Consider the following 23,403-nt stretch of genomic DNA (forward strand, 5'->3'; position numbering starts at 1 on the left):
TGCCCTTTTGTTTGTTTGGTTCCATTTGCTTTCGTGTAAACCAGATTTTAACCATGCATAAAATATTCTTGCAGTAGGAAACAGTGTCAAACTGGAAGAATGTAATGTGATGTAGAGCATTCTTTTGAACACACGCAGAATTTTGTGACATATTGGCGTTAATGCCTTTTCATGTCTGTCGAGGGCCTGAGTTTTTACCAGCTTTGACATAATACTCAGTGTCCCATTCTGCAATACCACGAATAATTTTGCGCCTTGATCAAAGATTTCAAATGCAGTTGTGATCTGGGGTGTAGCTTACAGTGGCAGGGCAGTCTCCATTGGACCCCGGGTCCAGCGCGAAGCGGCACGGGGCGGCGCTCGGCTGTTGCTGGAGGGTGCTGGAGGCTGACAGGCGGCGTGCGCCGCGATTAATGGCCGGCCGGAGCGCCTGGAATGGAGTGACAGTAATTGACGCGCTGCGTGGCGATGGGGGCGCCCCTGGCGGCCGCGCCGCGCACTAACGACGCCGCCCTCCCCAGCAGCCGTAGCCCGGCCTACCTGTAGCCGCCCGCCGCCCTCACACAGGCTGCTGCTCGATCGCCTGGCTGTGAACCAGCAGTGTGTTAAAAAATGCTTTACTATTGACGGCTACAAGAAAGCAGCGGTGTCAGTGAGGCTCCAGTCGATGGTTTTCTTTTTTATTTTCTTCTTTTTTTTAGTCCGTTTTTTTTCAGTCGAACGAGCCAGCTGCTGTGGCCGAACGGTTCTAGGCGCTTCAGTCCGGAAACGCGCTGGTGCTACGGTTGCAGGTTCGAATCCTGCATCGCGCATGGATGTGTGTGACGTCCTTAGGTTAGTTAGGTTTAAGTAGTTCTAAGTCTATGGGACTAATGACCTTACAATATGTTAAGTCTCATACCTCCCCCCAGGAACCATGGACCTTGCTGTTGGTGGGGAGGCTTGCGTGCCTCAGCGATACAGATAGCCGTACCGTAGGTGCAACCACAACGGAGGGGTATCTGTTGAGAGGCCAGACAAACGTGTGGTTCCTGAAGAGGGGCAGCAGCCTTTTCAGTAGTTACAGGGGCGACAGTCTGGATAATTGACTGATCTGGCCTTGTAACACTAACCAAAACAGCCTTGCTGTGCTGGTACTGCGAACGGCTGAAAGCAATGGGAAACTACAGCCGTAATTTTTCCCGAGGGCAAGCAGCTTTACTGTATGATTAAATGGGGATGGCGTCCTCTTGGGTAAAATATTCTGTAGGTAAAATAGTCCCCCTTTCGGATCTCTGGGTGGGGACTACTCAAGAGAACGTCGTTATCAGGAGAAAGAAAACTGGCGTTCTACTGATCGGAGCGTGGAATGGCAGATCCCTTAATCCGGCAGGTAGGTTAGAAAATTTAAAAAGGAAAATGGATAGGTTACAGTTAGATATAGTGGGAATTAGTGAAGTTCGGTGGGAGCAGGAACAATTCTGGTCAGGTGAATACAGGGTTATAAATACAAAATCAAAGAGGGGTAATGCAGGAGTCGGTTTAAAAATGAATAAAAAAATAGGAGTACGGGTAAGCTACTACAAACAGCTTAGTGAACGCATTATTGTGGCCAAGATAGACACGAAGCCCACGCCTACTACAGTAGTACAAGTTTTTATGCCAACTAGCTCTGCAGATGACGAAGTAATTGAAGAAATGTATGATGAAATAAAAGAAATTATTCAGACAGTGAAGGGAGACGAAAATTTAATAGTCATGGGTGACTGGAATTCGGTAGTAGGAAAAGGGAGAGGAGGAAAGGTAGCAGGTGAATATGGACTGGGGCTAAGAAATGAAAGAGGAAGCCGCCTGATAGAATTTTGCACAGAGCACAACTTAATAAAAGCTAACAATTGGTTCAAGAATCATAAAAGAAGGTTGTATACATGGAAGAAGCCTGGAGATACTGACAGGTTTCAGATAGATTACCTAATGGTAAGACAGAGATTTAAGAACCAGGTTTTAAACTGTAAGATAGATTATACAATGGTAAGACAGAGATTTAGGAACCAGGTTATAAATTGTAAGACATTTCCAGGGGCATATGTGCACTCTGATCACAATCTATTGGTTATGAAATGTAGATTAAAACTGAAGAAACAGCAAAAACGAAGGAATTTAAGGAGATGGAACTTGGATAAACTGACTAAACCAGAGGTTGTACAGAGTTTCAGGGAGAGCATAAGGGAACAATTGACAGGAATGGGAGAAAGAAATACAGTAGAAGAAGAATGGGTAGCTCTGAGGGATGAATTAGTGAAGGCAGCAGAGGACCTAGTAGGTAAAAAGACGAGGGCTAGTAGAAATCCTTGGGTAACAGAAGAAATACTGAATTTAATGGATAAAAGGAGAAAATATAAAAATGCAGTAAATGAAGCAGGCAATTAGGAATACAAACGTCTCAAAAACGAGATCGACAGGAAGTGCAAAATGGCTAAGCAGGGATGGCTAGAGGACAAATGTAAGGATGTAGAGGGTTATCTCACTCGGGGTAAGATAGATACTGCCGACACGAAAATTAATGAGACCTTTGGAGAAGAGAGAACCACTTGTATGAATATCAAGAGCTCAGATGGAAACCCAGTTCTAAGCAAAGAGGGGAAAGCAGAAAGGTGGAAGGAGTATATAGAGGGTCTATACAAGGGCAATGTTCAGTGCTCTGTCAAACTCTTCACGCAGTATCTTATCTCCCATTTCATCTTCATCTACATTCTCTTCCATTTCTATAATATTGTCCTCAAGTACATCGCCCTGGTATAGACCCTCTATATACTCCTTCCACCTTTCTGCTTTCCCTTCTTTGGTAAGAACTGGGTTTCCATCTGAGCTCTTGATATTCATACAAGTAGTTCTCTTTTCTCCAAAGGTCTCCTTAATTTTCCTGTAGGCAATATCTATCTTACCCCTAGTGAGAAAAGCCTCTACATCGTTACATTTGTCCTCTAGCCATCCCTGCTCAGCCATTTTACACTTCCTGTCGATCTCATTTTTGAGACGTTTGTATTCCTTATTGTCTGCTTCATTTACTGCGTTTTTATGTTTCCTACTTTCGTCAATTAAATTCAATATTTCTTCTGTTACCCAAGGATTTCTACTAGCCCTCATGTTTTTACCTACTTGATCCTCTGCTGCCTTCACTACTTCATCCCTCAGAGCTACCCATTCTTCTTCTACTTCACTTCTTTCCCCCACTGCTGTCAATTGTTCCCTTATGCTCTACCTGAAACTCTGTACAACCTCTGGTTTAGTCAGTTTATCCAGGTCCCATCTCCTTAAATTTCCACCTTTTTGCAGTTTCTTCAATTTTAATCTACATTTCATTACCAATAGATTGTGATCAGAGTCCACATCTGCCCCTGGAAATGTCTTACAATTTATAACCTGGTTCCTAAATCTCTGTCTTACCATTGTATAATCTATCTGATACCTTTTAGTATCTCCGGGATTCTTCCATGTATAGAACCTTCTTTTATGATTCTTGAACCAAGTGTTAGCTATGATTAAGTTATGCTCTGTGCAAAATTCTAACAGACGGCTTCCTCTTTCATTTCTTCCCCCCAATCCATATTTACCTATTATGTTTCCTTCTCTCCCTTTTCCTACACACGAATTCCAGTCACCCATGACTATTAAATTTTCGTCTCCCTTCAGTCTCTGAATAATTTCTTTTATCTCATCGTACATTTCATCAATTTCTTCATCATCTGCAGAGCTAGTTGGCATATAAACTTGTGCTACTGCCATGCCCTAGAACTTAGAACTACTTAAACCTAACTAACCTAAGGGCATCACACACATCCATGCCCGAGGCAGGATTCGATCCTGCGACCGTAGCGGTTGCGCGGTTCCAGACTGTAGCGCCTAGAACCGCTCGGCCACCCCGGCCGGCTCTTATTTCAAGGAGAGTAATAGAAAGCTCATATTCATAAACGAAATAATTTCAAAATTTATATATTTATTTATTTCATTACGAATTTTTCATACTTCTGGCACAAAATGTCGATTTTTGGAGGGTTGTAGGTATTTAATAACTGGTGATAAATTGTAGCTTTATGTTTAGGAAAATGAACAACTGATGCATTTTCCAGAAGAAAAACGATTGTTTGATGTAGGACAATTTAATTACTTACTTTTAATATATTTGAATAACAACCTCATACTAACACAAAAGCACTTTTTAACAGGATGTATGCTACTATTGAGTAAATCTTTCCAAATTTTAACCTATTTTTTTAGCGTAAAATATTTCTAATAAACATTTATAGGTCTTTTCCCCATAAATCACTCTCAGTAGGCTATAATTAGCAAACATTTCTTTCATCAGCTGTTATTTTAGCAGAACACGTCAATACACAAGAATAATACTATTCTTAATAATTCCTAAGAACAGGGAACCTTCAAAAATGCACAGTGGTACCGAGGGGAACAAAACAGCGGATGTGGCAACCAAGCAGTCGTGCCGTGATACTCAGACACTTCAGTGTGCCACGCCCCTGCATGCTATCACTCGCTGTTACGTTACAGTCATCCACAGCCCTCTAGCGCACGGCTTCTCGTTCCGGCTAGAAGACCCACGTGCGACGCTTGTGTCGTGCAGATAACGTTACACCACATTTTAGTAAGCTGTGTTTGGTATTCGGACAAGACAGCAGCAGCCCATTTGCTAACAGATTTGCCCTCTATTTCAACTGAAATTGACACGAGTGTGGCATGTCGTTTAAGGCTTTCTGAAATCTTCTGCTTTGGGGCAACGTTTTCAATATGTTATCAGGTTGGCATGCTCAGTCATGCTAAAATGTAAATGTCGTGTGACTAGGGCCTCCCGTCGGGTAGATCGTTCGCCGGGTGCAAGTCTTTCGATTTGACTCCGACGACTTGCTCGTCGATGGGGATGAAATGATGATGATTAGGGCAACACAAAATCCAGTCGCCGAGCGGAGAAAATCTCCGACCCAGCCGGGAATCGAACCCGGGTCCTTAGGATTGACATTCTGCCGCGCTGATGATTCTTTTTTTTGTTTTAATCTCATTTTGTTCGCTTTTGTTAGTTGAATCTGCTCTGGGCGAACGTCGTAAGACTTCAGGTTAAGTTTGTTGTTGATCGATTAACTCTGTTTTTTTATTACAGAGAGCAGCCAACCCTGTGACCGAACACGCTGAGCTACCGTGCCGGCTGTCCACTCAGCTACCGGGTGTGGATTTAGTCATGTTTTTTGCAAGGGATCACCCAGCCACACATTCCTATGTTTTAGTTTTTGTCTCATCTCACCTATGTTTTGACTGTCGGTTTTACAAAATATGACTATTTTAAAGCTATTAACAGAATTTGAGCTCGTGTGGATGATTGTGGGTGTAACTGTTATAGAGTGGGGGCGATTTCATCTCATACTGCTTCTTACTTCTTCTGCCTTATTTTAGAACCACATTCGTTTCAATCAATCTTCATGTGGGTGTTGATAACATCGTCGTTGAGCGCCCCTAAAAAAAAATGGCTCTGAGCACTATGGGACTTAACTACTGTGGTCATCAGTCCCCTAGAACGTAGAACTACTTAAACCTAACTAACCTAAGGACATCACACACATCCATGCCCGAGGCAGGATTCGAACCTGCGACCGTAGCAGTCGCGCGGTTCCGAACTGCGCGCCTAGAACCGCTAGACCACCGCGGCCGGCGAGCGCCCCTAAATCTGAGACGCTTAAACGCATACAAAATGGATTGGGGAAGGGAAATGGCCTTACCGTTTTCAAAGGCTCTGTGGTGTCACCGCCAGACACCACACTTGCTAGGTGGTAGCCTTTAAATCGGCCGCGGTCTGTTAGTATACGTCGGACCCGCGTGTCGCCACTGTCAGTGGTTGCAGACCGAGCGCCGCCACACGGCAGGTCTAGTCTAGAGAGACTCCCTAGCACTCGCCCCAGTTGTACAGCCGACACTGCTAGCGATGGTTCACTGTATACAGACGCTCTCATTTGCAGAGACGACAGTTTAGCATAGCCTTCAGCTACGTCGTTTGCTACGACCTAGCAAGGCGCCATATTCAGTTACTATGTATCCTGAACAGATAATATTGTGTATCATGTACCGTCAAGAGCGACGTTCATCATTGATGGATTAAAGTTAAGTATCAAACTAATTACGTTCGCTTTCTGAATTCTAATTCCTTGTCATGTTCCAGACCTCACGTCAGTGTAGTTCTTCCCTTCTCACGCCAGCCTGCGTGAGGTAAAACGCGTGAATTTCGGCCTCCTCTAGTAACACGGTGTTGGCTCTTCTGCCAACACTACAGGCCCCATCCCGGCATTTGCCTTAAGCGATTTAGGGGAATGACGGGAAACCTAAATCTGGATGGCCGGACAAAGTTGGAACCGTGTTCCGCGAGAAGGCACGTCCCGTGGGCTGTGCACCGTGCCACCCGGCTCGCTGACGCTGCCTACTCGTTTGCATCCTCCGCCGCTGCGCTGGTATGCACGGAGCGCGGCGGCAGGAGAGGCGATGCTATCGCACGCAGCCGCCGCAGGTGTGGGTGGAGGGGGCGGGGGACGGCCGAGGATGCTGCGGCGCCGGCCACAATGGCGCACCTGGCGTGACGTCACCAGGTGGCGGCCAATCATCTGCAGGAGGAGGGCTTTATGACATAATAAACAGCGGCCGCAATATGGCGGCGCCGGTCGCTCGATAAGGCGGCGTGGGACCGCCCCGGCTCCGGCAGGTGCCTGCGGGCGGCCGCTGAGCCGAACACTACGGCAGCCGAGCCGCGTGCAGCCTGTGCAGTCTGAGCGGCGCGCCTTGTAACTCGCCTCGCGTGTGACGTTATTAGCCGTCAAAGCGCACTAGAGACCTGCAGATCTACATCTACATCTACATGATCACTCTGGAATTCACATTTAAGTGCTTGGCAGAGGGTTCATCGAACCACAATCATACTATCTCTCTACCGTTCCACTTCCGAACAGCGCGTGGGAAAAACGAACACCCAAACCTTTCTGTTCGAGCTCTGATTTCTCTTATTTTATTTTGATGATCGTTCCTACCTATGTAGGTTGGGCTCAGCAAAATATTTTCGCATTCGGAAGAGAAAGTTGGTGACTGAAATTTCGTAAGTAGATCTCGCCGCGACGAAAAACGTCTTTGCTTTAATGACTTCCATCCCAACTCGCGTATCATATCTGCCACACTCTCTCCCCTATTACGTGATAATACAAAACGAGCTGCCCTTTTTTGCACCCTTTCGATGTCCTCCGTGAATCCCACCTGGTAAGGATCCCACACCGCGCAGCAATATTCTAACAGAGGACGAACGAGCGTAGTGTAAGCTGTCTCTTTAGTGAACTTGTTGTAAACTACAGCATCATCTGCGAACAACCTAAGAGAACTGCTCAGGTTGTCACCCAGGTCATTTATATAGATCAGGAACAGCAGAGGTCCCAGGACGCTTCCCTGGGGAACACTTGATATCACTTCAGTTTTACTCGATGATTTGCCGTCTATTACTACGAACTGCGACCTTCCCGACAGGAAATCACGAATCCAGTCACACAACTGAGACGATACCCCATAGGCCCGCAGCTTGATTACAAGTCGCTTGTCAGGAACGGTGTCGAAAGCTTTCCGGAAATCTAGAAATACGGAAACAACTTGAGATCCTCTGTCGATAGCGGCCATTACTTCGTGCGATAAAGAGCTAGCTGCGTTGCACAAGAACGATGTTTTCTGAAACCATGCTGATTACTTATCAATAGATCGTTCCCGTCGAGGTGATTCATAATGTTTGAATATAGTATATCCTCCAAAATCCTATTGCAAACCGACGTCAATGATATAGGTCTGTAGTTCGATGGATTACTCCTACTACCCTTCTTAAACACTGGTGCGACCTGCGCAATTTTCCAATCTGTAGGTACAGATCTATCGGTGAGCGAGCGGTTGTATATGATGGCTAAGTAGTGAGTTATTGTATGAGCGTAACCTGAAAGGAATCTAATCAGTATACAATGATGGTGGCACCTCTGTCATGATTACCGCCATGACACGGTGGGCTTGGGGGGTGGGGGAGGGGGAGGGGGGGAGGGTGATGCAGTAACAGCATAGACGTTCACGCACGTGGAACATTGGCACACGCTACACGTCTGTACGCCGAATACGGTGCCAAATACAACAGTTAAACACTGACCTAGCTCTTTCGTTAAACAATACACCTCGCACAAGTTTATAGGACTGTGCGCTGCAGTATTTGAGTCGTTAGTAGTACTGGTGTCATCACTTGTCAGGCGCCGGTACTGATACGACGACGTAGGGACGAAACACGCGCATCAGTGCGTATTACAGCTGCAGACAGTCAACATGGGTCTGGACAAGGTGAGCAGGGCTTTAACCGTACAGCTGTTTTATGATAACAGCAGCAACAGCACTGCTGCTATCGGCGCATTAAAGAAATACGGAGAGGTCCTGTTTCCGTGTCGTGGCTCAAGACTATGATTCGAAAGTTCGAGTTACCTGGCGATTTTGGAATTGCTCCTGCGACAGGCCGTCAGCGAATTGCGCCACAAATTGTTGAAGAACATCTGTGGTCATGGACAAAAATGCTGGACGCAACGTGGGAACTTGAAGCGGTGCACGAGGTGTGTGACGACAGGTGAACGTTGCATGGTCCACACCCCACATGAGGTGCTTAGGACGGTAGCAGACCCATCTCCAGCGCAGTTCCAGGCTGGCGTTGACGCAGATAGTCGTCATACTGAGCAACGTTCGTATCCTCGAAATTAGGCATGGTACGCAATTAACAAATCTTAAGCTGTTACGTGGAAATTAAAATTATTCATTTGTGTGGCCACATTGTCCATAGCTCCTTTACAATTCGTCAGCGTATTTTAGTTCTGCTGTTGCAACTACAGTAAAATGCGTGCTTTTTTAAGCCGATGCGTTGGGCTTCATTGAGGTAAAGCATCGTCAGTGGTCTATAATTAAAGATATTTGTAATTTGATATGTTTTTAAGATCGAACAGATTACCGCAAGTAAAAAGCAACAATTTATTTATTTATTTATTGTTCAGCTAATTCAGTCTATACAAGTTGTAGCCTCTTTAAGTTATTAAATACATTTTAAGAGGTGTTTCCATACATCTTTGTCGGCTGCTGTCTTCTGCCAGTTGAAGCGCGCAACTTTGCTGAGTTCCTTATCCCAGCGATCAGGTGGTCTCATTGGTGGTCTCATTGGTGGTCTTCGTTTACCTCTGGGACTCCTCTCCAAAACTGATTCCGTCCATCAGAAAGCAACATATTGTTAACGAACTGTTTTTCGATCTTGAAAACAAATCAGATTACAAGTATTTTTAATTACAGACCAATGATTACGCTTTACTTCAATAAAGCGACTCACGTCTCGTGAAAAAAAATACGCGTTTTCTTGTAGCTGCATCAAGAGAACGAAAATACCGTTATCTCTTTAAAATGTATTTCTTTCTATGGTTGGTTTGTTACTTCTTTTTCGCACGTTCTTACAAATGTTTCGCAGTGATGCTGAGATCTCGTGACTGTGATGGCCAGGGGAGGTGAGACAATTGATGCTCGTGCCCACGACACCAGTCCAGGGTGATGCGAGTTGTATGAACAGGGGCGCTGTCATTATCGAACACAGCACCACCATTGGGGAAGAAACATTGTACCGTGATATGGACCTGATCAGCCGCAACGGAGACATATTCCTTGGCAGTAATGCGACCGTGCAGAGTAACTATGGGCTCCGAGGAGTACCACGATATAGCTGCCCAAATAATCACGCAACCCTGCCGTATTTTAATCTCGGGAAGAAAACTTGACCGGAAGTTGCAAATAGAATAAAACGAGAGTCATCCGGCGAAATGACTTTCTGCTGTTGATCCAGGTAGAGCAAGTGATGTGGCTTCGGTGCCAAGTTTTCCTGCTCCGAGCATTTGCATCGCCAATGAGTGGTTTTGGTATTCCATCTAAGCCTGCAGTTGCCACCTTGTGGAGCTTCCGTCGTGTTGTTTTGGTGCTGACAGAATTCGCTACTCTGACGTTCATTTATGCAATAACTTTTCTTGTTTTCGTCACAATCCTCTTCAATGAACGTCCGTCACTCGATTAGCACTTTCGTCCGCTTTGTGGTTTAGCGAATGATGTTTTTCCACTTTCGCTGTTTGTGGTATAAATCATCGATTCGGTGCTTCTTGAAACATGAGACACGTCGGCGATCTTCGTTACGGAAGGACCCAGCATACGAGCACTCCCAATTTACCATCGTTCGAATTCACTTGGCTTCAACATGATGCACTCACAACTACACAGAACACCGTTCTGACGATGACTGACACTTGCAACGTGCTGAGGGCCTAGCACAGCTGTCGTTCACCACGAAATACAACAGCGCAACCCGCAGGCTCGGCTGGCACCTACATTTACTTTCAAGTATCAATTTCCCGCGGTGTTTCGGTATTTTTTTCCACTCCTGTATATTCACAATGGAACGTGTATGAATTTACATTTGTTCTGAACAGGCCACTGGTCGTTTGAGTTCTTATTGTTCTTAGAGTCAGTCCCGCCTAGGTCCGGATCCTTTCTACTTAAATGTGGCAAATTTATCGTATTTAAACTCTGAGGGCGGAGGCCGTTCTTGACGCCGCAGACGTTATCGAAGGAAGGGAAGTCTGTTGCGCTACTTGTGTTCGAATCGCGTAAACTTTGTTCTGTGTGTGCATATTTTGTGAGACTGAAATAGGGGACCAGCGCAGTGTTTGCCTAAGCAAACGTGGGGCTCTTGCTGGCCAGTCACAAACTTTAATACGCCGCACGGCTGCGATCCGCATCTCGCCACTTCCGTATCTCGGAAAGCAGTAGCATTACGCGTTATGCTATACGAGCGGGTAGGTAGTTTTATTTCTGAATCACATGTTTGTTCTTTTCTTCGTTAGCTCGTTTGCACCTCTGACAACCCCTTTCTGGTGGCCTCTCTTAGAGCCAAATCCTACGCAGAGAAAAACTTTTCTCGGTGTTTCCTTACCAGTCTTGAGGTCCAGTGCAACAGCAACTGCCAGTTTTTCGCAAAGTTAGTATTTATTGCATTGTTCATATTATCTCAGAAATTGCTACCTAAAAACAGATTTATCCACTGCGTCAGTTGACCCTTTTCTTATTGTTGTTCTTTTCGGTGGTTACTTGAATCTCGCTACGTTCAGCATCGTAACTGACTTACCGCAGTTTGCATACACCACGCGTACTAAACTTTAACGTTTCCCTTGCACGTTTCATCATCGTCCACACGTTTAACTACTTGAACAGAAAGTCTTAGCGGCTACAAATGGTTCAAATGGCTCTGAGCACTATGGGACTTAACAGCTATGGTCATCAGTCCCCTAGAACTTAGAACTACTTAAACCTAACTAACCTAAGGACATCACACAATACCCAGCCATCACGAGGCAGAGAAAATCCCTGACCCCGCCGGGAATCGAACCAGGGAACCCGGGCGTGGGAAGCGAGAACGCTACCGCACGACCACGAGATGCGGGCTTAGCGGCTACACACGGAACCATTTTTCGCGATGCCTGCGATACAAGGGAATAGTGCTCGCCACATTAAACTTAATCGTAACTGGACCTAGTGACGTGGCATGTTAATGCTGACTATTGATAATTCTACGATTTCATTGCAGGGCATTGGTAACTTGCCTTACGTACCTCGACGTTATGACTAAACCACATTTAACTACTGTACAGTGTTCATCTTTGCAGCTCCGAACAACCCTTGAAGGCTCAACGCTACCGACCGGCCGCCGCGTCATCCTCAGCCCCTAGGCATCAACGAATGCGGATATGGAGCGGCATGTGGTCAGCACACCGCTCTGGCGGCCGTTGTCAGTTTTCGTGACCGGAGCAGCTACTGATCAATCAAGGTAGCTCCTCAATTTGCCTCACAACATCTAAGTGCATCCCACTTGCCAACAGCACATGGTAGACTCGGACGATGACCCATTCAAGTGCTAGCCAAGCCCGACAGCGCTTAACTTCGGTGATCAGACTGGAACCGGAGTTACCACTGTGACAAGGCCTTTGGCTAGTGCCATATTTATTACGTAGCAAAACGAACTGAAGACGTGGCCAGAGTCTAGGAGCCATCATGTTCACGGGTGACAAGCAACGAGGGGAGGTAGTAACACAGTACACTCCAACTGTTTACGCTACACGTTTACAGTTTGTTCGACTGTTAAAGGTATGAACGAAAGGAGTGACTATAGGACAATGAAAAAAGAAAATAATCCTAATGAACATGAGGCACGAAGCCAGTGGTTTCTCCGTTACGAAGTATTACAAGTCAGTATACGAACACCTTGCAAAAGAGTTACCGAGAATCTAAACTGCAGATATTCTCTTGAGTACAAACACATTACAACATACGAGCCAAATGGTCACCGTTCATGTGAAGGCAGGCTTCACCACGCCTCCTCATCGATAGCTTTTCATGTTTAAAAATTCCAGGCGTGTTCCGAATCCACTGACAACCTTCCACATCGCTCTCCCGGAGTTTATCGAAACTATCAACAAGACTGCAAAACATCAAAGAATATCCCCAGAAGAACAGGGGGTTCAAGTCGCGGAAATGAAAGGCCGAGCGGTTCTAGGCGCTACAGTCTGGAACCGCGCGACCGCTACGGTCGCAGGTTCGAATCCTGCCTCGAGCATGGATGTGTGTGACGTCCTTACGTTAGTTAGGTTTAAGTAGTTCTAAGTTCTAGGGGACTGATGACCACAGCAGTTCAGTCCCATAGTGCTCAGAGCTATTTTTTTTTTTGAACCAGTGAGCCACCACCGATGATACACTTGTTGTCGAAACACTCCTTAACCATCCGGAAAGATGACAAAATCAAAAGGATGCCGCTTATCACTTCGTAATTTTCGCCTCGCTTACGTTAGGTATTTCGGAATGAATGTAGCCTTAGTGATTAACAGTGTCGGTTTCTGGAGATGTGTGTATTATGATTATTTGCTTGTTTCATTGCCATCTGCTCGCTCCTTTCGTCTGCACCTAAAATAGTCAAAAATCCTATAATACCAAATACCCCATCCCCCGCCCTCTTCTTCGTAAAAATCTAACGTAGTATATTTTATTCTGAAACTACGTTGTTTTGTTAACACATGATGATTCTATTAATACACCAATCAAAATCAAATCTCCTAGAGAGAACAATTTTTCTCGACCAAGTCCAGTTCTGTGTGATAACAGTAACTTCCAGCCAATCCAGTCTACACACAAAGGGTGGAGTAACTAAAGTTTCACAGGCAGCGCGGCACGTAATTTGATGTTGTTATCTCCTGAATCGACCTGTATACTTCAGCAAGTATGTACTTTCTAATGGAGCGATATATACCTTAACTGCATTCCAAAGCTCTTGAAGAGACGAGTCTTGTGATAGACGAGTCCAGTGATACAATGCTCGTTAACGTCATCGTTGAAAATTTCCGGAAAACTATCCGAGGAATGTGTCAAAGTTGAAAAGCAGGACCGCCGCAATCGGCTATTGCGGTGTAAACTCAGCGTAGTGGGGTCTCTTACTTCAGGTTGAACTGACGGTCTTGTAAATAGCAGCTAGCGTATCAGAACCAGTGTAGGACAACTATTTCAAATATGTAGATGGCCATTTTTAAATGAACAGTTTTGTGGAAATTAAGAAAATAGCCGGAACGCTAGATACAACTGTGGAGCCCAACATGAGAGCCCGTTTTGGGACTGTTTACACCGAAACAGCCGATTTATGTCGCCAAGCATTTCAACTTTACACACTTCTCCGATACTTTTGCAAAAAGTTTCAATTAACTAGTCTGGTCAAGGGCTTTTAAGTAACGGTAAGAAAGCTCATTGAACGATGAAAATATACTCATGTGCTTTAATATCTGAATATAACAGCATTAAGAGCCACTCCGCCTACTATCATTTACCGAAAGCCTATTGTCGATGTTGTGAAGCGCTCACGAAATGAAAGGGGTGTAAGTTCTAACTAATTCAGCCTGCATACTCCTTACTCTACCGTACAATGCATGACGTACCAATTGTACCAATGTTATCGATTTCCTTTTCTACTCCATTCGCGAATGAATCGAGATACAAACGACAGCCTGTATGCTTCTGTGTACATTCGAAACTCTCTCATTTTATCTCGAGGCACTTTTAGTCCAACTGTGGCCAGTGATGTTGCTAGGTTCCAGCTTGACAACTTGACTAATTACAAGAATGATCGCTTGACAACGGATCTGCCACACCGAAATTACATGTAAGTAAATAAAATAGCAACACTGAAGTGGAGCTGTGAAACAGCTATTTCCAGGAAGATAGTGTGATATTATAGTTATTACAATGTATATCACGTATTACTATATTAATATATAATTTGTAATATATTACTACACTGTTGTGCAAAACTTAAGGACAAAAGTAATTTTCGGATTAAGTGTCACTGCTAAACTGTATAGCCTGATGAAACTTAAGTTCACAAAGAACTGCTACAGTATAATACAGAAGGTAACTGAAAGATATAGAGAATGAGAGGAACAGAAATCACACTTTCATTCAAAGACAGTAATTACACAAAAGTCACCGCGATTTATGATGTCTTTTTGACATTACAAATGGCGGAACATGGTTTTTAATAGAATGTCTGACCATCTTGGGCGACAATGCATGCTCGGCAACGTGCTCCCTTTCTGGTCACAGGAGTCATGTGGAGTCCTTGAGGTAGTGCGTTCCATTGCTCCACCAGCACGGTTACCAACTGCTGGATGGTCGTTGATACATGTGGTCGTGGAACATATGCCACGCATGATATTTAAGTAGGCCAGTCCATTCGCTAAAAATGCTCTTGTTCCAAGAGCTCTCCACCTGCGCTGTTTGGTGTGGTCGCAATTTGCAGTCCATAAAAATGATATTTGCCACCAAATGCACCCCTGAAAAGATGTACATGGTCACGAGAAAGGTAGACTAATGACTGTACCGTCTTCGAAGGTGCTGACCACCAAATTGTTGAAGACGGTACACTTACCAGTCAATGTAATTGTGGTACTGCACTTCTTACCCACGTGCGTCTTTTCAGGGATGCATTCGGCCTTGACTTCATTTTTCTGGATGACCTTGTGCGACCACACAGTGTACTGCAGGTGGAGGATATTCTGCGAATGGACTGACCTGCCCGCTTCCCGACTTAACTCTCGCCGACCACATGTGGAATGCTTCAGGCAAAAGTATTGCAGTAAGTCCACATGCACCAGTGACCATCCCGTAGTTGACAGCCGTGCAAGTGGACGAATGGAATGTCCTGCACAACAAATCCTTACACGGGAGCCATTTCAAAGCATGCATTGCCCTGACCAGTGATCACATACGCTATTAAGAACCATGTCGCCGCTTTTGTAATATCAGGGAACCTCCATGAATCACGATGACTTCAGAGTGATTATTTTCTTTCAATAAAAGTGGCCGGACTCTGTGAACGAGCGGTTCTAGGCGCTTCAGTCCGGAACCGCGCAGCTGCTACGGTCGCAGGTGCGAATCCTGCCTTGGGCATGGATGTGTGTGTTGTCCTTAGGTTTAAGTAGTTCTAAGTCTAGGGGACTGATGACCTCAGCTGTTAAATCCCATAGTGCTTAGAGCCATTTGATCCATCAATAAAAGTATTTCTCTTCGTCTCATTGCATTTTTCTTTCTGTTACCTACACTATAACAGTCCTTACTATGTGTGATCAAAGTTTAATCGAGCTATGTTACTTGGCAGTCACTAAATGTGAAAATTACCTCCATCCTAAAGTTTTGCATACCAGTGCACAATACTAAACGGCTAATACCGCCCAATACTAGTTGCAGGTTGCCTTCCTAATGGCTTCCAGGGAGAACAAAAATTGGGTTTTTGGTATTTTACACACTCCTTGATCGAACTGAAAATTTCAAAAATCGTACGGTGAAGATTTAACACACTTAGTCATGTATTAAAGCTAAAATTGTGTTTATATTCTGAAGCAGCGTAACTCACAGAGTACAAATTAACCAACTATAACTATCCAGAATTTGACAATCTTTAGAGACTTCGAACAAAGTTTACACATAATTTAAAAGCTTTTCGAAACTTTTTATCGCTGATTCCAACAAAGTTGTGAAAGGAAAAGTTTTGTCAGTTACCACAGATTTTCTGTTCATGTTGGAAAACTTTATCACCAAGCATGACGTATTATTTAATTCATTAGTCCTTTACTTACAAATCTACTCGCAACATATTGTGCATACAGTACCAATGAATGTATACTCAAAATTATGTCAGTGTATGACACATAATTCAGGAAATGTGACGTCACTAACATTGATCTACGACACAAACGATTTTTTTTTCTTAAAACGGAGCGATTCTATTCTTTAAAGAAATAATCGGAGGTCAGGTGGTTACTGGCTATTATATAAATTCTCAAAGGTATTGCCATAGCTGCACTGTGAAGGTACACTGAAGAGCCAAAGAAACTGGTACATTTGCTTAACATCGTGTAGGACTCCCGCGAGCGCGTAGAAGTGCCGCAACAAGGGGTCGCATGCACTTGACTAATGTCTGAAGTAGTGCTGGAGGGAATTGACACCATGAATCCTGCAGGGCTGTCCATAAATCCGTAAGAGAACGAGGGGTTGGAGATATCTTCTGAACAGCACGTTGCAAATCATCCCAGATATGATCAATAATGGTCATGTCTGGGAAGTTTGGTGGCCAGCGGAAGTGTTTAAGCTGAGAATAGTGTCCCTGAAGCCACTCTGTAGCCATTCTGGACGTTCCGGGTGACGCATTGTCCTGCTCGCATTGACCAAGTCCGTCGTAATGCACAAATGACATGAGCGGATGCAGGTGATCAGACTGGATGCTTACGTACCTGTCACCTGTCAGAATCGTTTCTAGACGTGTCAGAGGTTGCATATCAGTTCAGTTGTACACGCCCCACACCATTACAGATCCATGCTGACAATCAGGATCCCTGGATTCATGAGGCTGTCTCCATACCTGTACACGTCCATCCGCCCCATAAAATTTGAAACGAGACTGGTACAACCAGCAGCATGTTTCGAGTCATCAACAGTCCAATGTCGGTGTTGACGGGCCCAGCCGATGAGTAAAGGTTTGTGTCGTTTAGTCATCAAGAGTAAACGAGTGGTCCTTCGGCTCCGAAAGCCAATAACGATGATGTTTCGTTGAATGGTTCGCACGCTGACACTTCATGATGACCCAGTATTGAAATCTGCAGCAATTTGCGGAAGGGTTGCAGTTCTGTCAATTTGAACGATTCTCTTCAGTCGCCGTTGACCCGTTCTTGCAGGATCTTTTTCCGGCCCCAGCGATGTCGGAGATTTGATGTTTTCCCGGATTCCTGATATTGACTGTACACTAGCGAAATGATCGTACGGGAAAATCCCCACTTCATCGCTTTCTCGGTGATGCTGTGTCCCATCACTCGTGCGCCTACTGTAACACCACGTTCAAACTCAATGAAATCTCGATGAGCTGCCATTGTAGCAGCAGTAACCGATCTAACAACTGTGGCAGACTCTTGTTGTCTTATATACGTAGTGCCGATAACAGCTCCGTATTGTGCCTCTTTACATCGATCAACTAGTGTGTAAAATACCAAAAAACGTATGCCTATACCAGTTCTTTTGCCGCTTCAATGTTTGTATATGCTGTAAAATGAGGTATGAGAGACGTACTAATGTGGCAAGGGTAAAGATTGGGAAGAAGATACAAAAAACTGTTGCATCTTAAAATCTGAGAACGTATAGAGGATCGCAATGTGGTGTCACCGCCAGACACCACACTTGCTAGGTGGTAGCCTTTAAATCGGCCGCGGTCCGTTAGTATAAGTCGGACCCGCGTGTCGCCACTATCAGTGATTGCAGACCGAGCGCCGCCACAAGGCAGGTCTAGAGAGACTTCCTAGCACTCGCCCCAGTTGTACAGCCGACTTTGCTAGCGATGGTTCACTGAGAAAATACGCTCTCATTTGCCAAGACGATAGTTAGCATAGCCTTCAGCTACGTCATTTGCTACGACCTAGCAAGGCGCAATTACCAGTTACTATTGATGCTGTAAAACATGTACCGTCAAGAGCGATGTTCACCAATTATGGATTAAAGTTAAGTATTCCTCAGCTACGTTCTTTTTTGCTAGTCTAATTTCCTTGACCTGTTCCAGACCTCACGCCAGCCTGCGTGAGCTAAAACGCGTGCCTTTCGGCTTCCTCTCATAGTGGGTTGGCTCTCTTGCCAATCCACAACACGCATACTGTTTCGCGATCTCTGCAAAACGTGTCACATTTTTAAGGGGGTCACTTGGTGAAGTTCGCGTTGTGGCTACGCGCTGGTATGTGAGAACGGTAAGGCTGTTGGCCTACTGAACGTGGATGCTCCGCGAATATTACCTTCACGGACAAGAACACATTGCTTATGGCCTGTAGGTGCACCGCAATTTGCTAGCGGGCTGGTACCGGATATAGAACACACTAAGGACAGTAATGGCGGAAAAAATAAAATGAGAGCAAAACGATGAAACCTAAGCTATGGTTAATGCTAGGCTGGGAACACTTCTAATGGTGCGACTTCACAACCTAGTATATTCAGCTAACGTCTGCCGAAAGCCTCGAAGCTGTTATTCATTGCCACTTGTGAAATACAAGCTGTAAGGGTTTTGGAACTATTGATGGCGCAGTTCTCGCAAAAGGCGAGTATCCGAATTCGAGCCATGATAAAGTTGTAATTTTAACGTGCATGAAACATTTGAAAACTTTTCTCTCAGTACATTTGAAGTGTAAAGGACGTGTCAATTTCACTTGAGTATATTGTATCATTTGTAATATATATAACACAGAAAGCCTTACCTATCAGGATAGGAATATGTATAGAATGGGCATAGCGTACTGCGCATATCACCAAAATAAAACTAGGATTCACTTGATTTCTATATATGTAGTTCCTCTATATTTAGCATAAGTATGAAACCTTAAGATTACGTGTACTTGCCCTGATTGTTAACTTTTATGTGTTAGAAATAGTAATACCAGCCTCCTCGAATAGAAAGCGAAATACGACAAAAGAGTAACAAAACTGGAACCGCCCGTAGCGTTTCTTACGACACAACAGCTGAAAACTGTTTCCCTGTTCTGGATAACAGTAAAAATAGGAAAAAATAGGAAACTTTCTTTCAGGTTAGGTAACTCAAAAACGTTAATCGGAATCATGATGTATTGCACGTGATAGTTTGTGTGCAATTAAGGCTTATTTTAGACCACTACATTGAACTTACACCTACTCTGTTTGGTTAATTGCGATTAGTATTTTATGTATTCAATATTGTGTAGCTTCAAGCATCTGAATGGACCGTAGTCGTGCTACCGCTAATGCAGGAATGAATGTAATCCCGTCTTTTGTACTGACTGCTATATTTCATGTGGTATGATGTTGCTGCCTCGTGTGCGAATCTGGTTTGTGAATCAACATTCCAAGAACATCTGTTCACAGTCATACGGTTTATGAGAAAATGCTTCAGCAAATTTCGCTATTTATTTCTGAATGTTTGCATGTTTTTGTGTTTATTTTGAAGAGGTAAATTTTATGTAGCTTCTGTTTCTTGTTGTGTATTGCGTAGCAATGATCGTACAGCCTACAACCACTCGTAGTAAGAATTAAGTGCGGACAGTAGTTAGCTTATCAGACGGAAACATAATCAGAAAATACAAAAATTCAGTAATGAAGTTACGTATTACCTCCATGGGACCACGTAGAATATAATACCACTAATCACAAAAAACGGAGCTCCACATGATTTCTGATCCCCGTAGTAATACTAAATATGCGGGATAGTAACGTGAGCCATGGCCTTTGTTCATGGATGAATTAATGAAAGACCGATCTGATCCCTAAACATGGAACAAAGTTGCTTTCTTGGATCAGTACATTTAATCTTGTTCACGAAGGAAGCACATCTATAGAGCTAAAGATCATGTACAGTAAACAGGTCATGACACCAAAGTGTGCTACCAGGCAATATTTTCACCATAAAGTATTGCCTATTGCAGCGTCGAAATGGTCATCGCAGTAAATTTAGTCTAATGGTTACGATCTTAACATATAGAACAATGAAAGCTGCAAGTAGCGTTCACATGGCGAAAAGTACGCGACTAATCAGCGGAAACAGAACTGTGTGCCCGGTCTCTCCGTCCACACGAGCAAGTTTGCTGAAATTTGAGCCTCCGTGTTACCAGATTCGTCAACAGAGTATGGCCTCGGCCTGTGTGGCCGAGCGGTTCTAGGCGCTGCAGTCCGGTACCGTGCGACCGCTACGGTTGCAGGTTAGAATCCTGCCTCGGGCATGGATGTGTGTGATGTCCTTAGGTTAGTTAGGTTTAAGTAGTTCTAAGTTCTAGGAAAATGATGACCTCAGATGTTAAGTCCCATAGTGCTCAGAGCCACTTGAACCAGTACGGCCTCCAAAAGACTGCGAACGTACGTGCAACCTCCATGCGACCAAAGACTGTAACTTTCCTAGCAGTCACCTTGCTTTGCTTGCTCGCGTAAAGGTGGATGATAGGAAAGACGTTTTCTAACATATGGCTTTCATACTTAGGGAGCTGTTCGGGAACACGCTGTTGTTACGTGAATTCTGTGGACAAGTCATCAATAGCAGCCGTGGTTGAATTTCAATCGCTTTCAGTCCCTTTCCCAGTGAAATTACTGTGGGCTTCACACCCTACATTTCAGCGTAGCGTTGTGCTTCCGGTGTAGTTGGGTTTATCTGAACCCAGTGTAGTGTCAGGTGTAATGAGCAAGGGGCTGAGACGCGACTGGCTCGCGGGGGCGGCAGCAGTGGCGCGTCCACCTGCCGGCCCTTCCGCCTCCACTGTCAACAAACGCCGTCGGCGCACAGTGGTGCGTCTGTCTCTCCTGCTGCTGTGACACGCCACCTAACCGGCCGCCTCCCTGCCACCACGTGACCTCCCGCTCCGTAACGACTGACCGAGTAGCCGGGCCCCCGACGTGGCCGTAGCAGCGGTTAGCGACCGCTCTGGGCTCTGCACTCGGGAGTGACAGTGCTTCAAATCCGCGTCCGCCAATCAGATTTAAGTTTTCTGTGATTTCCCTAAGTCGCTCCAAGCAAAAGCCGGGGTGGATCCTTCGAAAAGCCACGGCGGATTTCCTTCCCCATCCTCGAAAGAGTCAGAGCTTGCCCTCTGTCTCTAATGACCTCGATGACGACGGGATCTTAAACTCTAACCGTCCTTCCGACACCCAGCACCAAACTATCATAATACAATCCCAGACTTACTCGTTACTGACTCCGAGATCGATTACATGGACGTAGCCGCCGACGCTGTGTGGCGGCTTCGTGTTGTCTTCAGTACGACAACTGGTTTGCTTCGGATTATAACACAGTACCCTACGCACCCCTTCACGTCTGCATAACGATACTTACACCCAGTTGAACTGGATTACTGTAGTACACTCTCGGTCTCCCTCTACGATTTTCACCGCCTACACTAACGTCTATTACTAAAGTTACTGTTTACTGTGTCCCATCAGCAGATCCCTTACTTTGGTTAAATTGTGCCATTACACGTTCTCTATGAGCAGTGAAGTAATCATCCGAATGGGACGTAAAAAGGTAGATGTCATGTACATGTAAAAATAAACAAGTGATTACAATTTCAGAAAAACTGAGTGGTTCAATCAAGAGAAAGAGCTTCGCAAACTGAGCATGTCAATAACGCCTTGGTCTACTCTGGCCCATAACGGGCAGTTATTTGGCTTGACATTCATTGGTAGAGTTCTTGGATATCCTCCTCACAGACATCGTGCCAAATTTTGTCCGACTGACGCATTCTCCTGTCCGCAGTGTTCCAAACGTTCTCAACTGGTGAGAGATCCAGCGACCTTGCTAGCCGAGATAGGATTTGGCAAGCACGAATACAAACGGGTGGAAACTCTCGCCGCGTGCGGGCGGGTATTACCTTACTGAAATGTAACACCAGGACGACTTGCCATGAGGGCCAACACAATCGGGCGTAAAATGTCGTCTACGTACCGCTATGCTGTAAGAGTGCCGTGGACGACAAGAAAAGGGGTCCTGCTACGAAAAGAAATGGAACCCGAGACCATCACTGTTTGTTGTCGAGCCGTATGGCAGTCGACAGCCAGATGGTATTCCCCCGCCCCTCTGTCCGGGTCGTCTCCAGACAAGTCGTCGGTGGTCATCTGTGCTCAGTTCGAAACGGGAATCATCACTCACCTACGGCACAGTGGTACGTCGGCGATATCCTACTCCCCGTCTTGTTGCCGTTCATGGCAAGGCATTTTCGGCTTTCATTTCAGCAAGATAATGCCCGCCCTCAAACGGAGAGACTTTCTGCTGCTTGCCAAACTCTACTTTGGCCAGAAAGGTCGCAGGATCTCTGCACAACTGAGAAAGTTTGGAGCATTATGGGCAGGACACTCCAATCATCTTTCGATTTTGGAAATCTAGTTGACCAATTTGACATAATTTGGCACCATACCCCTAGGAGGACATTTAACGAATATATGAGTCAATGACAGACCAAGTAACTGTTTGCGTAAGTGCAGAGCTGTCCAAGACGTTATTAACTTGCTCAGTTTCTGAAGCTCTTTCTCTCCAAGAATTCATCCAATTTTTCCTGACGTCAAGGTAGCACCTCAACGTTTCACTTGCGCATAAGTCCGTACACTCAAAGACTCTTTCATCGTCAGTTATTTTCTTATTTAAATAGCAAAACTCACCTATGAATTTTAGCACTTCATTTTTTAATCCAGATTCTTCACTATCGCCTGATTTAATATGACTACATTTCATTACATTCGTTTCAATTTCATTGATATTCATCCCATAAAAACTTTTCAAAACAGTATCCATTTCGTTCAACTACTCTTCCTAGTCTCTTGCCGTCTCTGACAGAATTACAATGTCGTCGACAAACTTCGCGGTTTGTATTTTTTCGCTCTGAACTTAAACAGTTTCCAGATTTCTTCTTGGTTTTCTTTACTGTCTGCTTAAAGTAGAAATTAAATAACATTAAGCATAGCCTACAATCGTATCTCACTCCCCTCGCAAAAACTGCGGCCCTTCCGTGTTCTTCGACTCTTACAACAGCAGTATTGTTTCTGTATAAGATTAGATAGCTTCTCGCTCCCTGTATTTGACACCTAATATCTTAAGAATTTCAAAGACTGTCTTCCAGGTCAGTACTGTCAAAACCTTTTTTTAAATTTTATGATTTTAACTTAGGGTTACGTTTCTTCAGTTTGTTTCCCAAGGTAAGCCGTAGGGTTAGTATAGCCTCACTTATT

This window comes from Schistocerca piceifrons, chromosome 5 (genome assembly GCF_021461385.2).
Source record: "Schistocerca piceifrons isolate TAMUIC-IGC-003096 chromosome 5, iqSchPice1.1, whole genome shotgun sequence".
In the NCBI taxonomy this organism is placed as follows: Eukaryota; Metazoa; Arthropoda; class Insecta; order Orthoptera; family Acrididae; genus Schistocerca; species Schistocerca piceifrons.